General features: G+C 42.9%; 1 protein-coding gene across 3 annotated transcripts in view; it reads right to left on the bottom strand.

Annotated features, from left to right (window-relative positions):
• The window catches only part of PAG1 (phosphoprotein membrane anchor with glycosphingolipid microdomains 1), a 144824-nt gene that overhangs the window by 97899 nt on the left and 32594 nt on the right, over positions 1-14331 (bottom strand). For all 3 annotated transcript variants that reach the window (XM_028112801.2, XM_028112809.2, XM_028112818.2), the window contains exon 2: positions 2846-2914. The gene's annotated coding sequence lies outside the window, so the exon portion shown is untranslated. The remainder of the gene's footprint in view (positions 1-2845; positions 2915-14331) is intronic.

Here is a 14331-nt window from a genome sequence, read left to right as displayed (position 1 = left end):
AGATCAACCAAGAGATAAAAGCTGGCAAAAGTCACTATTTGCTCAGCCTTGCACTCACCCGACAAGCTAAACCTATTTTCACAGTGGAGACAGTTGTTCAAAGTCCTGACAGGCTTGTGGTAACCTCTGATTACAAAGCCACTCCAGAAAGCCAAGCCTTTTGCTTTCCTGCTCACAATTGGTTGGAATTAAAAATGAATCCCATTCTTTTTTCTAGCTCCTCAAAGATGCAGTCTATTGCTAATTGTGTTAACTGTGGTCTCTCAAGAAACACACTCATGTGTTGATTTGGATTAGGGGCTCATGTCTCACCAAATAGTTACTGATGCTGTTCGTTCTCATTGCTTGTCTTTCTGATAAGTGGGAAGAACAACTCTGGAAATTTAAAACACACTTCCAAGTCAAACGCACATTAGAAGCCTGAAAATGGGTTGGGGTAATTTAAATTTTGAACCTCAAATTTAAGCACAGTGAAAAGTAACTACCGTCATCACCAAAGTTGGTGAGAATATTGGCTGAATCTACTTCGAAGGTGGAAATGACACACAATTAAAAGTTCCAAAAGTATCTATAGGAGGGTCAGAGATACAAGTGGATAATTAAATACACCGTGATCAGAGAAACAACTTAAGAATTGTGGAAGCCCCATTATATTGGCGGATCGGGAGGGCTTCTCGGAGGACATGGAAACTGAGGTGGATCTGGAAAGATACACTGGAATTTATGAAGAAAAAAGGGGCAAGGGCATTCTCAGAAGTGAGAACAGCATGCACAAAGGCACGTGTGCCCGAAAGCACACACTGTGTGTTGGAATATCCTGAGAAATTCAGTCTAAATGAAGCAGAGATGCCAAAGTGGGGGAAAGGTAAGCAGTGAATGGGAGGGGTGCACAGGGCCAACTGTGGAGTCCACACCAAAGTGTTTGGATCTATTTTCAAGGTTAAAGGACACACAGAAGTCACTGAGCAGGAAACCATGTTCTAAATCTGGGAGCAAGGTACCTAGAATGGGTAGAGCCTATTGGAAGAGAGCTATGCTATCCAGCAACAGACCGATGCCGAGTCACGAGGGTCAGAGCTAATGTCGTGACGGAAGGAGGCAGAGGAGAGACTGGGAAGATATTTACAATGAACTTTTGTAGATGCTGCCAGTTAATATTTGGCCTCATCAAGCCCCAGTCACTGCTCTTGGAATTTTCATATATGATCTTAAATACAGAATCTGGTGTGGATTGAATGCAGATGGTGAAGCAATGTCAGGTCGGAGATTTCTGGCTTGAGTCATGGGGTCGACAGGATGTCTTTAATTGAAATATTGATTCCAGGAGAAGGAATCCGTTATAAGCAGAAGGCAAGTGAGATGGGCAGGGGGAGAGGTTTCATTGAATCTGTATTAATTTTGAGAGCTGCTCGGGATATACAGGTGAAAATAACCAAAACATTGGGGTCAGGAATTTGGCAGAGAGCACACTGGAAATTAGGCAGAAAAAAAAAGAAATCCTTAGTTAAATTTACGCAAGCAGCCAAGTACAAAAAAAAAGTAGCACACGATACAATGCTTTCCAAAAACTCAAGACTGTGATTCGACTATAGAAACATCTGAGACCTATTCTAGAATATATAGATTCTTGAGTTAAATCTTAATGCCCCCTAACTGGAAAATGCTCTACATTTCAGGCCCACAAATAAAATGAGTAAGGCAAGCAGCTAGTGGAAATGGAAGTGCATTAGAGAAAATATTTAATCCCCAAATCGAGATTCTTGTCAAATGTTGGGAGATCAGAGGAAGGCATTTTTGGAGTGTGGATAATCAAAGCTCTTAATGCACTGATTCTTTAGAATAAGTTAACTAACAGAAGGCAGGCTGTTTTCCAGGATCTGTAGTTATATTTAGAAAGATCTCAGAGGGTAATCAAAATGACCCTGAAAATGCTCCCTGTTCTCGTTAAGAGGAAGGGGTTACTCTGGAAGACAATGAAATTCTCAGCAACTTAAAAGAAAGATTTAATTAAAAGACAGTGGCCTATTTTACAAGATTTGTTCTGTAAAGAGATTGGGAACATTTGAGCCAGATGTACGCCTCTCTTTCTAGCCCCAGAGAGGAATTGGGTAATGATGTATAATTGATAGGGGTCAGCCAGGTCACAGTGTTTGAGGTTTGTAAACCTCTTAAATGGGTGAACATAGCACTTCACAGTCCAGGATTCATTATAAAAATTGATAATCCAGTAGTCAGGTAACTGCTACAATTAAATATAAAATGTCTTTGTGTTAACTTGTCCTTCACTTAGGTTGGACAATATTTTTCTGGATTTGGTTCTATTCGAAGATGACCCAAGATCATTACGGAAATTTGATACAACTTTATCATTAGCATATATGAGATTACTAACACCACTAATAACAGTAAACACAGCCTCATATAATTTTGTTTGTGGTGGTGGTGATAGTGGTGAACACTACTGTATCCTACTAATCTAACAAACCCGTTAGACTATCCAATGATTATCCCAATCTCAAAGTTGAGTAGAGACACTGAAAGCGTAGGCATTTTGCCCAGTCTCTTATTGGCATTAGAAGGCAGAGCCAGGGTAGTGCCCGTCACTGAAAGGAAACACCAGACTATAGAAAGCATAACCATTGGTGTCTCACAATCTCTATGGCAAAAACCCGTGGTGCTAAATTTGAAACTGCACGAGCTAATACTCTTGAGACTTTTCAACTTCAAAGCTGTGTCTGCAGTCATACAATGCAGTCCCCAAATAATCTACAGATGCTTGTACAAAGGTAAGTCAAAAGCAAGCTTGAAAAACCGAGAATGTAGAATATATCAGATACATGAATACCTTGCAATCACTCTTTCCCAGCTCTGAAGTTACATCCAACTGCTGAAATAAGAGAAGACCTCGTGTTCTCTGGAAAGGAAACACAAGAAGAAACAATTTCAAAACTCTGAACTGAAGGAAAATTACAATAACTAAGGGTAAAATGATTAACTTTTCATTTACTTATTAAAGTTTTGAGCAATAAGAAAAGCAACTGACAACTATTTAATTAACCTTTACTATTTTAATACTATAAAAAAAGGATGTTGAAAAACAAAGGTTAAAACTTGCTCTTAAAATATTCACAGACTTATATATTTATCCTAAATTTTATATATGTAGAAAAGTGAAAATGACATTAATCACATCCCAATGATGAATAATTATGCCCATGCTGTTTTAGACACATTGTTTCATTCTACCTCTCTCTCCACAGACATGGACAGTGACTGTGGGCCAGTACCACACACCTTACACATAGACCTTTTGAGTTCTGCAAGGTACCATGGATTAAAACAAGAAGGGTTGCATGCCCCCCAAGAAGATGACAGCCTTATCAGAACAAAGATGGCTGGAACAAAGTGGTACAGAATGGTATGATAATTATTACAATATGCTTAGCCATAGAATTTTGTTTTCATCTTGAAACATGCTGTATTTTTGTTAGCATGGTTTCTTACCTTAAAATAAAAACTGTATTACTTATAAAGATCACTTCCTCTAAGAGAAAGTGTGATGCAAGTTTGAGGAATGTAATCTCAAATCTGAAATTCTGTTTTTGTTGACTTTGGATCTAGGAAGGCAACTTAAAGTATGTTAAGTGGAAGTAAAAAGCAGGGGTTATGAAAGAATGGCCCTATAACTAGACTGAATATTCTTGGAAACAGTATCCACTGAGGTAAAACAATGCAATTTTTTTCTTTTTTTGGTAAAATTTAAAAGAGGAGAGAAAGCCATTTCTTAGGGGAAAAAATGAAAAGTAAAGCAATGCTAGAAGATAAAAAAAAATAGTAAAATTGACAACAAGCAAGATGGTGGTCTCTCCATGACCTGCCATGTCAGACTCTCCAGTGGCCAACAAGACAAGAGCTCCCCAACCCCTACTGTACCTCATAGGGCCTCTACCCACATGGTCTCTAAGAGCCTGAATATAAGCTCCAAAAGAAAAGTGCAGCAAAAGGCAAGGGAGAGTTACACGAGTCAGGAAAAGAGTAAAAATCACATTTACCAACTTTCAACAAAGAAAGGCAATGGAGATTCTTTCCTCTTTGCCTTTTGCTGGGAAAGTCCCCATTCTGAACCACTAAGCCTTACAGTTCAGCAATATTATGGGTTTTGGTAGGTTTCCTGAAAACTTATCATTTATAAAACCTTCCTGGTTTTTATTTCAAGCTCTAATCAACTGCCTCAGAAACAAGTGTTGGGAATGGCCACCTATTCAAAAGTGGAGAACTATTCTGAGACACTGTGAAATCTGCCTAATAAGCCTTATTGATAAACCTCTGTGCTATCTAAAAGCAAAGATGAGAAGGCCAAGTTCAAGAGACCAAGTTACCAATATATATGATACAGAGACACAGGTAACCACAGATGTACGTACAGGTTGTGAGTAGAGTACAAAAAAGAGCGTGAGGGCTCCGTATGTAGAACCCTCTACAGCTCTTGAGATAAAACCCAAGCCGCCTGGCATGGTGTGACAAGCTCCCTGTCATGGCACCTGCCACCATGCCCAGCGTCCTAGCTCAGCATCTGTCTCATCTTCCCTAGTTCCCACCCAGAGTTCTCCATGCTTCTGCCACACTGTTTGTTTATTGCTGTTTTTTTTTTTTAAGAGGCTAAACAACTAATCTAGAAATGAATATCTAGGAAAGCACTTGTTTTGAAGCTGGAAACCATCTGGAATATGCTTATTAAGAGTAAGTGGATCCTGGTACCTGGAAGGTGGGTCCTCCAACCTAGATCCCCAGCCTGTCACATCCGTCTCAATCTGGCCCTTCTTTTATTTAGAGTCCAGTGGAGAAATGAACTATAAACAGCAGTGCGAAGTAGAGAGCACTGGAATTCGGGGCTGGATAATTCCTTGTTTTGAGGGGTTGGTGTTCCTCTGCCACTCAGTGGTGACAACCAAAAAGGTCTCTGGACTTTGGCAAATGTCCCCTGAATGGCAAAAATCACTTCCCAGTTGAAAATCACCGGTCTCAAATGAATGACGACTTATTAGAACGTACTAATAGTTACATCCTAACTTCCTTCCTATGCAGGAAGACAACAATTTGGATGGGGACCATCAGAAAGGGTACAGGTGGGGGAAGAGAGAGGGGGGAAAGCACATATATTGAGCACCCTCTGTATTCCCGGCCCTATGGGAGGTCAGTCATCTTATCTAATACTCACAAAACACACTCTGCTTTTGCTTCCTAAACCAGAGCTTGCTCAAAACCTTGCGAGGCAAGGATTTATGCTGGAACGTTATTAAGAGCAAAACTCTTCAGAGTGAAATTAAATATTTCTAGAACTTTGCACACTGATATGCTTTTCCTTCACTTGCAACGGACCAACTGCCTAACTCCTCATCCTTGAGAATGAGCATCACTATACATTCCCAAAGAGAGTGCCTCCATTTGTGGCCTCATAGGATATTTCCTCTACCAACTTAAAGCCATGTGGTTGTTTTCATAAGTGTAGGCCCAAATGGTGTCATATGCATGGCCAAAAATATCCTCTTTCCTAAACGCACGACGAAGTAGGCATAGTTAGCCTGTGGAATTGTCGAATGCTACTTCAGTATAGCTCTTTGTCAGTGTCCCAGGTGAAGACATCATGCTCTATAGCCCAGAGCCCTGACTTAACTACCGACCTCCCTGAAAGTAATTAGAGAAGACAGGAAATCTTGGACAGAACTGGATGTTGGTCATTTTCCCTCCTGATCCCACAAGGGCCTAGCAGGCTCAACAATCTCTATGACATTCAGCACAGTCAGGTCCGAAAGGGTCCCCCAAACAGGGGTCTTCTGTAGCCTTGTCTATTCAGAAAGGATGACAGTGGCTTTTAAAATATATATGTTGATATGTAGTTTTTGTTATAATTGGCTTTTCAGATTCTGTTCACATATAATCACATCTTCCACTCTAATACATCTGATATCTAGTATCTGTTCAAATGCTTTATTTAAGGATAGTTTCCATGTGCTGGACACTATTCCTGGTGGTGTTTCCATACTGACCAAGACAGACAAAATTCCCAGCCTTCATGGAGCTTTCTGGTGGGGGGGGGGGGAGACAAACGAGCCATCTGGCAAAACAGTTATGATAATTACTGAACAACTGAAGCTAGTTTAGGGCATGGGTACAGTCATGCTGGCCCCTCCATGTGACCATCATGATGGCACCACTGGCAGAATCAGAGAATGCCCAGTGCTTCCATGGCTCCTGCAGGGAAGACCCCAGACATGGGTCTACATGAAGACATGGGGTGAATCCAATAGAGGGAATGTCAGAAGCAAGGTTATCAGCTGAGAGTAAGGAGGGGGAAAAAAACCAGTGAAGGTTTCGTAGGAGAGCAGAAAGTAGGGAGACGTCCTCTGGGAGAGGGAAAGTGTGAATGGACAAGGAAACCAGCAGTCTTAGGGGCCCACTGAGTTAAAAATGAGACCTATTAGCATAGGGGTGTGTGTGTTCCTCTAGCCACATCTAGCAGCACAGGTGAAGATGTGGGGCAGGTAGAGTGATGAAGTATGCAGGTGAGTACAATGAGGAAAGAGAAAGAAGCAAAGAACTTGAAGGTGTAGGCAAAGGAGTGTTATAAAGAGAGCGAATGGAATCTAAGCTGCGGTAAGTGGGGAAGAAGAACCGGCGGGAGTGACAGAATAGTGGAAATTAGTAGGATCAATGGATTGTAGGTCCTGGCAGAGCCCAAAAATGATTGAAAATGAGGTGTGGGGTACAGTTGAACAGAAAGAGGTGGTGGTGACCAGAGAACAGGATGCTTGGAGGGAGAGTGGGTTAAACCCTCACTATTCAAAGTGTGGTCCCCGGACCAGTAGTAGTATCAGCACCTGGGGACATGTGTGAAATGCAGAATCTCAGATCTACTGAATCAGAACCTACATTTTACCAGGTGTCTCATGTGCACACTAAATTTGAGGGAGAACTGGCTTATGTCTAAGCCTCACCAGAAGCCACAGGAACCAGAGAAAAAGGTGCTACTGAATCAGTTTCTGAGGTTAGGGACTTCCCTGGGGCTCTGCTCCCCCTCCTCCACTTTAAACGGCTCACTTTGGCTTCCTGGGTTTCCGTCCAGCTGCCTCATGCCCTTGCTCTGTCCTGCCCTGCAGCCTTACAATATTGGTGGCAGGCTTTAGATTCCATTTACCAAAGAATGCTGCCCCTCCCAGCGCCTCATTCACATTCCCACCCTTGCTGTGAGCAAATGGCCTCCCCTTGCTTCCTGAGACCAAGTTCCTGCTTGGTCCTAGCTCCCTCTGCTCTCACTGGCCCTCGAGGTGGCAAGCTGATTCTTAGTGCCCTCCATTCAGCCTGAATAATTCCACGTGCCTACACAGGCCGATTACTAGGCACTGATGGAAAATATATGGTATTGGCAAAATGTGTAATACGGCTTTTCAAAGGTTTAGCTTCCTGCTATCATAATTACTCAGGATTTTGTATCTCCTTTAATATGAGCAGAACGCCTTCACTCTTTATAGTTAATTTCATAAAACAAAGGAAACAACAGCTGTACACAACATTACAGAATGAAAGATGAGCTTGAGCCTAGTTAATGTAGGCTATGCTTCAATAACAGCTTTATTCCTAATAACAGAGTGTGACATTTTCATTAACCCAGATACAAACTCCCGTACAAATACTCACAGGTGAAATAATATAAAAATCCCAAATTTAGAATCTCTCACTCTTCTCTTTCAAGCCCCAAATGATTCCAGATGCTGTCACTTCCAATACTTTTATTTTGATAATTAAAAATTACCGGGTTATGGGTCCTACTATTTGCAGATGCAAATACACATCCCATACATCCTCATCTCATGTAATGCTCATGAGAATTCCACGGGATCTGTACTATTGTTAATGCTGGTTCTACAGATGGGAAAACTGAGCCTTGGAAAGGTTGAGTAACACAGTCAGTGAGTGACTGAGCCAAGTTTCAAACCCAAGTTTGATCCAAAGTGGGGCCTCACTGACACATACCATTTCAGACCGGATTCCCTTAATAGCTGTCACCTCAGAGTGTGGCCGTACAGTTTTCTTTGCATCCCTGCATCCCAAAGCCTATGCACCGTCATTGCTAAATATTATATGTGCCTACATGAATCAAGATGCTCTCTAATCTCATCATGAGTCAATATTTGATACAGACACTCTTGGTTAGATGGGGCCCTTTTCTAGATCTATGATAATTCTTTTAGCTGTTTCTCAGCTAGAATAAATGAACAAACTGAGCCAATCGAGCATCACTCTGATACATTTTGATATGGTTATAACAAAGCCGCTCATGACTATGGGTACATGAATGCAATCTCGGTTGGCTGGGTAGCATGGCCCGGAGGAACAGAATCTGTTCTGCTGTCAGGAGAAAATGCTGGCTATGGCCACTCGTCTGACCCCTTCCTCCACCAAGGCAGCAGATACCTCAGGTCTGTTTAGCAAGCATACAGGAAAAAAGAGAACCAAATACAAACCTTCCTGAGTGAATTAGTTACCACGAGACTTTGGACACACCAGCTTCCTTCCCTGAATCACTTAACCGCCCACAATTCAGAGGTACCAATGTCTGGCCCTGCCTGCCCTGCTTCCCAAGGACAGCATGAGGATGAACTGATGGGCCCAAGGCCCTGGGATGGGAAGAGCTGAGGTTAATGAAACTTGTCCACACACTCACACTGAGCAATACAAAATCAGGCCAGGACACCTACACATGTAATCAGAGTTAGGGCAAGTGAGGCCAATAAAATGTATTTTTTAAGATTTTATTTATTTATTTGACAGATAGCAGGAGGGAGAGGGGGGGAGAGGGAGAGGGAGAGGGAGAGGGAGGGAGGGAGGGAGGGAGAGAGGGAGAGAGAGAGAGAGAGAGAGAGAGAGAGAGAGAGAGAGAGAGAGAGAGAGCGCGCACAAGCAGGGGGAAGAGCAGAGGGAGAGGGAGAAGCAGGCTCCCCACTGAGCAGGGAGCCCATTGCAAGGGCTCAATCCCAGGACCCCAGGATCATGACCTGAGCTGAAGGCAGCCACTTAACCAACTGAGCCACCCAGGTGCCCCTAAATATTTCTTTTGAAGTTAGTACAGCCAAAATAAACGATAACAACAAAGGAAGCCTCAGAAACTGACCTTCCCATTCCCGAATCCCCATCGGTAAAACAGAAACAGAAACCTCTTTAAGTAAAAATTACAGAACCACCTTTCCAATTTCCCAGATTTTAAAAGGAACAAAAGCTGTAAGAAAATAAATATGCTAAGGCCCATGCTAAATACATAACCTTTTTATTTTAATATGTCCTATATCTGGATGAATATTTATCATATATTTATTACTGTCTCTACGCATATTTCTCCATCTGTCTTAGGTTGTCAAGTCTGGTAAGGCAAGGGCCAAACCTATTTAGTTCTTTTGGTAAAGCATGTGAAATTGTTATGCATAATTAGGCACTTAAAGGGTTTTTGATGAAGATGATTATGAAGACTGAGAACAGTTAATACCATGGCAGGCATGTTTCCTGAAACCTTCCCGTCTTTCTGAAATGTCAGATGATCACACCCATAGACTTGTAGAGCTAGTGGGTTCGGGGATGGTGCAGAGCTAGCGAAACAACATGTGGTCTGTGGCCCAGCAGCAGCATCCCCGCCGGAGGAAGCTCCTTAGAAAGGCAAAGCTCGGGCCCCACCCCAGACCTACGAAATGAGACCCCGCAGTTTAACAGGATGCCCAGGCAATGTGTATGCACATAGCACAGACCAGACAACCATATATAGAGTTCAACGTCCTTCATTTCACAGATGGGGAAGTAAGACACCCAGAAAGGCTGAGTGACAGATCCTGAACTGGGCCTGGTACTTCCCACCCTAATGTGCCACCACCTCTTGGCTCTTGTTCCTTCAGCCATATTCCTCCCAAAAGTACTCTTCTGTGCATCTGTGAATACATTACAGTCCACAGCTTCCTGCGAACCCCAGGTTGCTTTTGTTTGCCATAGAGGCCTCAATTCTTTCAACATTTTCTTAAAGATTTTATTTCAGAGAGAGAGAGCGCACCAGCGTGGGGACGGGGAAGGGACAGAGGGGGAGGGAGAAGCAGACTCTCTGCTGAGCAGGGAGCCCGAAGCAGACCCCATCCCAGGACCCCGGGATCATGACCTGAGCCAAAAGCAGGCATTTAACCGACTGAGCCACCCAGGCACCCTCTTTCAACATTTTGAATACTTATAAGATGCTGGAAACAGAGCTCTAGAAAACCATTTCCTAGTAGTGGGCTGGCTCACTGCATGCTGCCCATGATGACAGACCACATCGTGACGGCATGTGAAACTGGACACCAGGCTTCTTGGTCGAAATCCAGGTCCCACATTTCTGCACATTTCAGGTCTAGGGATGCAGCCCAGGCTGCCAATCATCTTTACCCTTTATTCCCTACTTCACTAAATGCTCCTAAGTCCTGGTTGCTCCATGGCTCTGCCTTGGAGTTCAACTAAATGAATATTTCAAACCCTCGGGGATATGTATTTCAAGAAAAAAAAAAAAAAGAACCATTTGAAAATTTGCAAAAACGTCTTTGAGTTGCTGTTGACCCAACCGGTTTGTCACTACCTCTTTTAAGCCAGCTCCCTCCACACCTTCCTGGTCCAGCTACATGATGCATTTCCTATATCGGATCAGGAACCATTAATTTCTAATTAAATTAGGGGAATTTTATTACGGGTTTCCCCTTAAACTTCAGCCACAAAAAGTAAAGAGTATTCGACACTCAAATTCCATCACTGTTGTGCAACTAATATTTTCCAAAAGGTAGAAAAGGACTGAGGCACACTTTAGTCAGATCTGTATATGGCAGATGTCTGTCTTGACTTCACATGTGAATACCAAACGGCACCCTCCAACATGTGGTGAAAATATTAATTTCTGGAAAAAATATTAATTTCTCCAGGTATGAAAATATCGGCCATATTTTTTCAACAACTTGGGAGTTTTTTCTGCATATTTAGAAATCAGAAATAATTTACTGAACATAAAAGAAAAGCTGAATAAAGTATGTTTTAAAAACACAAAAGATTAATTGAATCAATAATTCGATGTTTAGACTAACGGTTTGGGGAAAAAATGTGAAAATTTTATTGAAAGCAACACATTTAGATTAGTTGGAGACAAGAACAGACTGACCTATGTTGTAGGTACCACTTCCTAAATAAACCTTGAGAGAGACCACCATACAAAAGACAGCCAGGCTTACCTCAGAAGCATTCTCCTCTCTCTCTAGGCAACATCCTTCATAAGAGAACAACATTCCATCATTTGAGGGTATAAAGCACCCCCAGAAAAGATAAAGGAGAAAAAGTGCCAAGAGAAGATACTGCTTGCTGAAATGCATAGCCCAAGAAGCCTATCACAAACTAGTTGAAGTATCAGGTTTTAAGAAACCTTCATTGCATCTTTGAGGTTGTGTTAAATCAGTATATTAAGCACTAAGAACAGGGCCTAGCTTACAGTCAGTGGGGGGAACATAAAATCTACCAGCATTAGACCCATATTTCCAATTCCAGAAAAGCAGCAACTGAATGAAACTTCAACTGCTGCCTTTTAGATAAAGCATATGCCCCCTGTCGGCCACAGTCCTCACCGCTCCCAAGTGTGTCCCAGATACCTCAGCCAGGTACTAGCTGCTTCTGATCACTGCAGGGCAGTTGTTCTTAGAGTTAACACAAAGGGATGTAGTTTACCCACCTCTCCACCAAATCACTGACCTCCTGGGAGGGCTTTGAGATCTGGCTCACTTAACTCATTTATGGTACCCACCTAAGCTTGTGACTCTTGCCCTGAATAATGCTTTCAAGCTGTTGCTTCTGCCAGGACTATTCTCTTCCCCCCTTTACCATCCCCAGTTAGAATTCACTTCTTCAAGGCTTTTCTGACCTCCTCAGTTAGAATCTACTGCTTCCTTATTATATGTATTAAAATTTTAGAATGAGTCCTCTGGACTATGAATCATTTTATCATTAATGATTTATCATTATCATTTATCTTCTAATCTTCTTCCTCATCTCGGAGTTCTGATTGCTCACAACAACCAGCTGCAGCTTCTCAACCTTTCTGTTGGAGCCATAATCATCACCATCCTACACATACATGCATACCTCAGCATGGGCCTGAAGTGTGAGTGTGTGTGGCGGGGTGGGGGGCACTCTCCTGAGAAGGAGGTTGGGAGGAAGGGAAGAGGTAAAAAGGACACAGAAGGCATTTGTATGCTTTCCGGATTTGGATCTCTTATCCCCACACGACCTATAAAGAAACACAGTAAGTGATCAAGAAGACTGGAAAAGATGAAGGAAAAAAGTTGTTTCATTTTCTTCCAGTACTTCTAGAACTCCCCTCCCCAGCTTCCACTCCACAGGTCAGGTCTGTGTGACAAGGGAGGATCAAGAGTGAGGTGGAGGAGGCAAGAGACGAGAGAGAGAAACATCCCCACTTTTACTCCTTACGCACTCTCCATAATCCCCCACCTCAGAGGTAAAGTCTGCAGCTGCTGACGGAAGAGAGAGGATATCAGAGAAGAAGGGGCAGTCAAATCTCCTCACACCAACCTTGCCTGCCATCTCAAGAGCCTCTAAACCTCCTTCACTCCCGTGTGTGCTTCTCAGGCCCAATCTTCTCCCTGGCAACGTGAATGTCTCTGCCATGATTCAGTCTGCTCTCTCTGCTCCCTCCCTAAATCCACTCCGAGAAACCACACCTGGGGCTGGAAGAGCAGCTCCTTGAAGACCTGACTCTCCTCCTGCCCAGCTGGGGTATAACTGTGCCTACCACTGCCTGCCTGGTCCAGGAATCAAGGCCATGTGAATGGAACTAGATAGATGAAAACTCCTGAACTCAAAAAGACACTTCCTTATAGGATCACTGTGACAAATGTACTCAGGAAACCTCTTGACATATAGAAGAAGGAAAAATATAGAAACTGTCTGCTAGGGTATTTCTTTCTTTTTCTTTTTTCCTTAGAGAGAGAGAGAGAGTGCACCCGTGACTGGGGAGAGGGGCAGAGAGAGGGAGAGAGAGAATCTGAAGCAGGCTCCATGCCCAGCACCAAGCCGACACGAGGCTGGATCTCACAACCCTGAGATCATGACCTGAGCCAAAATCAAGAGTTGGACACTTGACTGACTGAGCCACCCAGGCACCCCCTGCTAGGGTATTTCTTTGAATGCTACAGTTTCTGGGTTCAAATTACTCGGTTGCATGTTATTTCTCCTGTACTTGTTTCTCGAGGTAAGATGACAAGTTTTTCATCTGCATAATAAAATTGCCTGCAAAAATATTTCAATCTATTACTAAAGATACCTTAAAAACAAATCAGTTTCACAGTTGGGAAGGTGGGGATAAGAACTAAGGCATTTTCCAACAGGGGCAAAGATCTTCCTAACATTTTATAAGTCATGAATGGCCGTATTTTGGAAATGAGCAGATATTTGGGTTTAGTGCAAAGACTAAACCTGAAAAAACAGCTAAGGTTGGAAGCCAGCCCGCAAACAGATGTCTGAGAACACTCACACATTGATAAGTGCCTCAAAAGGATGTGTAGTTTTGACTGCCATTCTTTATCCTTCCTTATTCGTATCTAAGTTAGTTCCCAGGCTCCTGACTCATTACATTAAAAGACAAGATGTTTCAGATGACCTTGTAGGTACAGAATAAAAAGAGCAATTGACAAAAAAGAAAAAAAAATGTACAGTGCAGAAATGTTGCTATTTATGAAAGGAAACATTGACTGTTTGGTGCAGGAAAGAGCAGGCCCGTCTTCTGCCCTTGCCCTGTGAGCCCTCCCTCCTAGAAGAGCCAACACTGCCAGTGGGCTGACAACACATAGCAGGCACTGTTCTATGCACTTTTCATATGGCAACAATCCTATGAGGGAAATACAATTATTATCCCATTTTACAGATGAGGAAACTGAAGTACTGAGAGATTTGTTATTTGCTCAAGGGCACAGAGCAAGTACGGGAAGGGGGTGGGAGGGAGACATACAGCAGAAGTCTGGCTCCAGAGGACAAGCTCTTATCCTCGCAACCCTTACTCTATTTGACACTCTTTGACTCACTTCTCCATTATCTTCCTTCCCTCCTGCAAATGCTCCAGTTTTGCCCACAGCACCATTATAAGCTAAGCAGTTGCTGATCCCCTGGTCTGGTGAAACCCCAGCCACGTCTCAGCCTTCTCAGACCTTCCCTTTGAATAAAGATGACGCGGATTAGCAGTGAGCTGTGAAATGGGCAGGAGTCCACAGATGAGAG

Source organism: Eumetopias jubatus, unplaced genomic scaffold (assembly GCF_037043125.1).
Source record: "Eumetopias jubatus isolate StellerSeaLion01/CBP00866 unplaced genomic scaffold, mEumJub1_p1.0 scaffold_4, whole genome shotgun sequence".
Lineage (NCBI taxonomy): Eukaryota > Metazoa > Chordata > Mammalia > Carnivora > Otariidae > Eumetopias > Eumetopias jubatus.
This window is presented reverse-complemented; position numbering and strand designations above follow the sequence as displayed.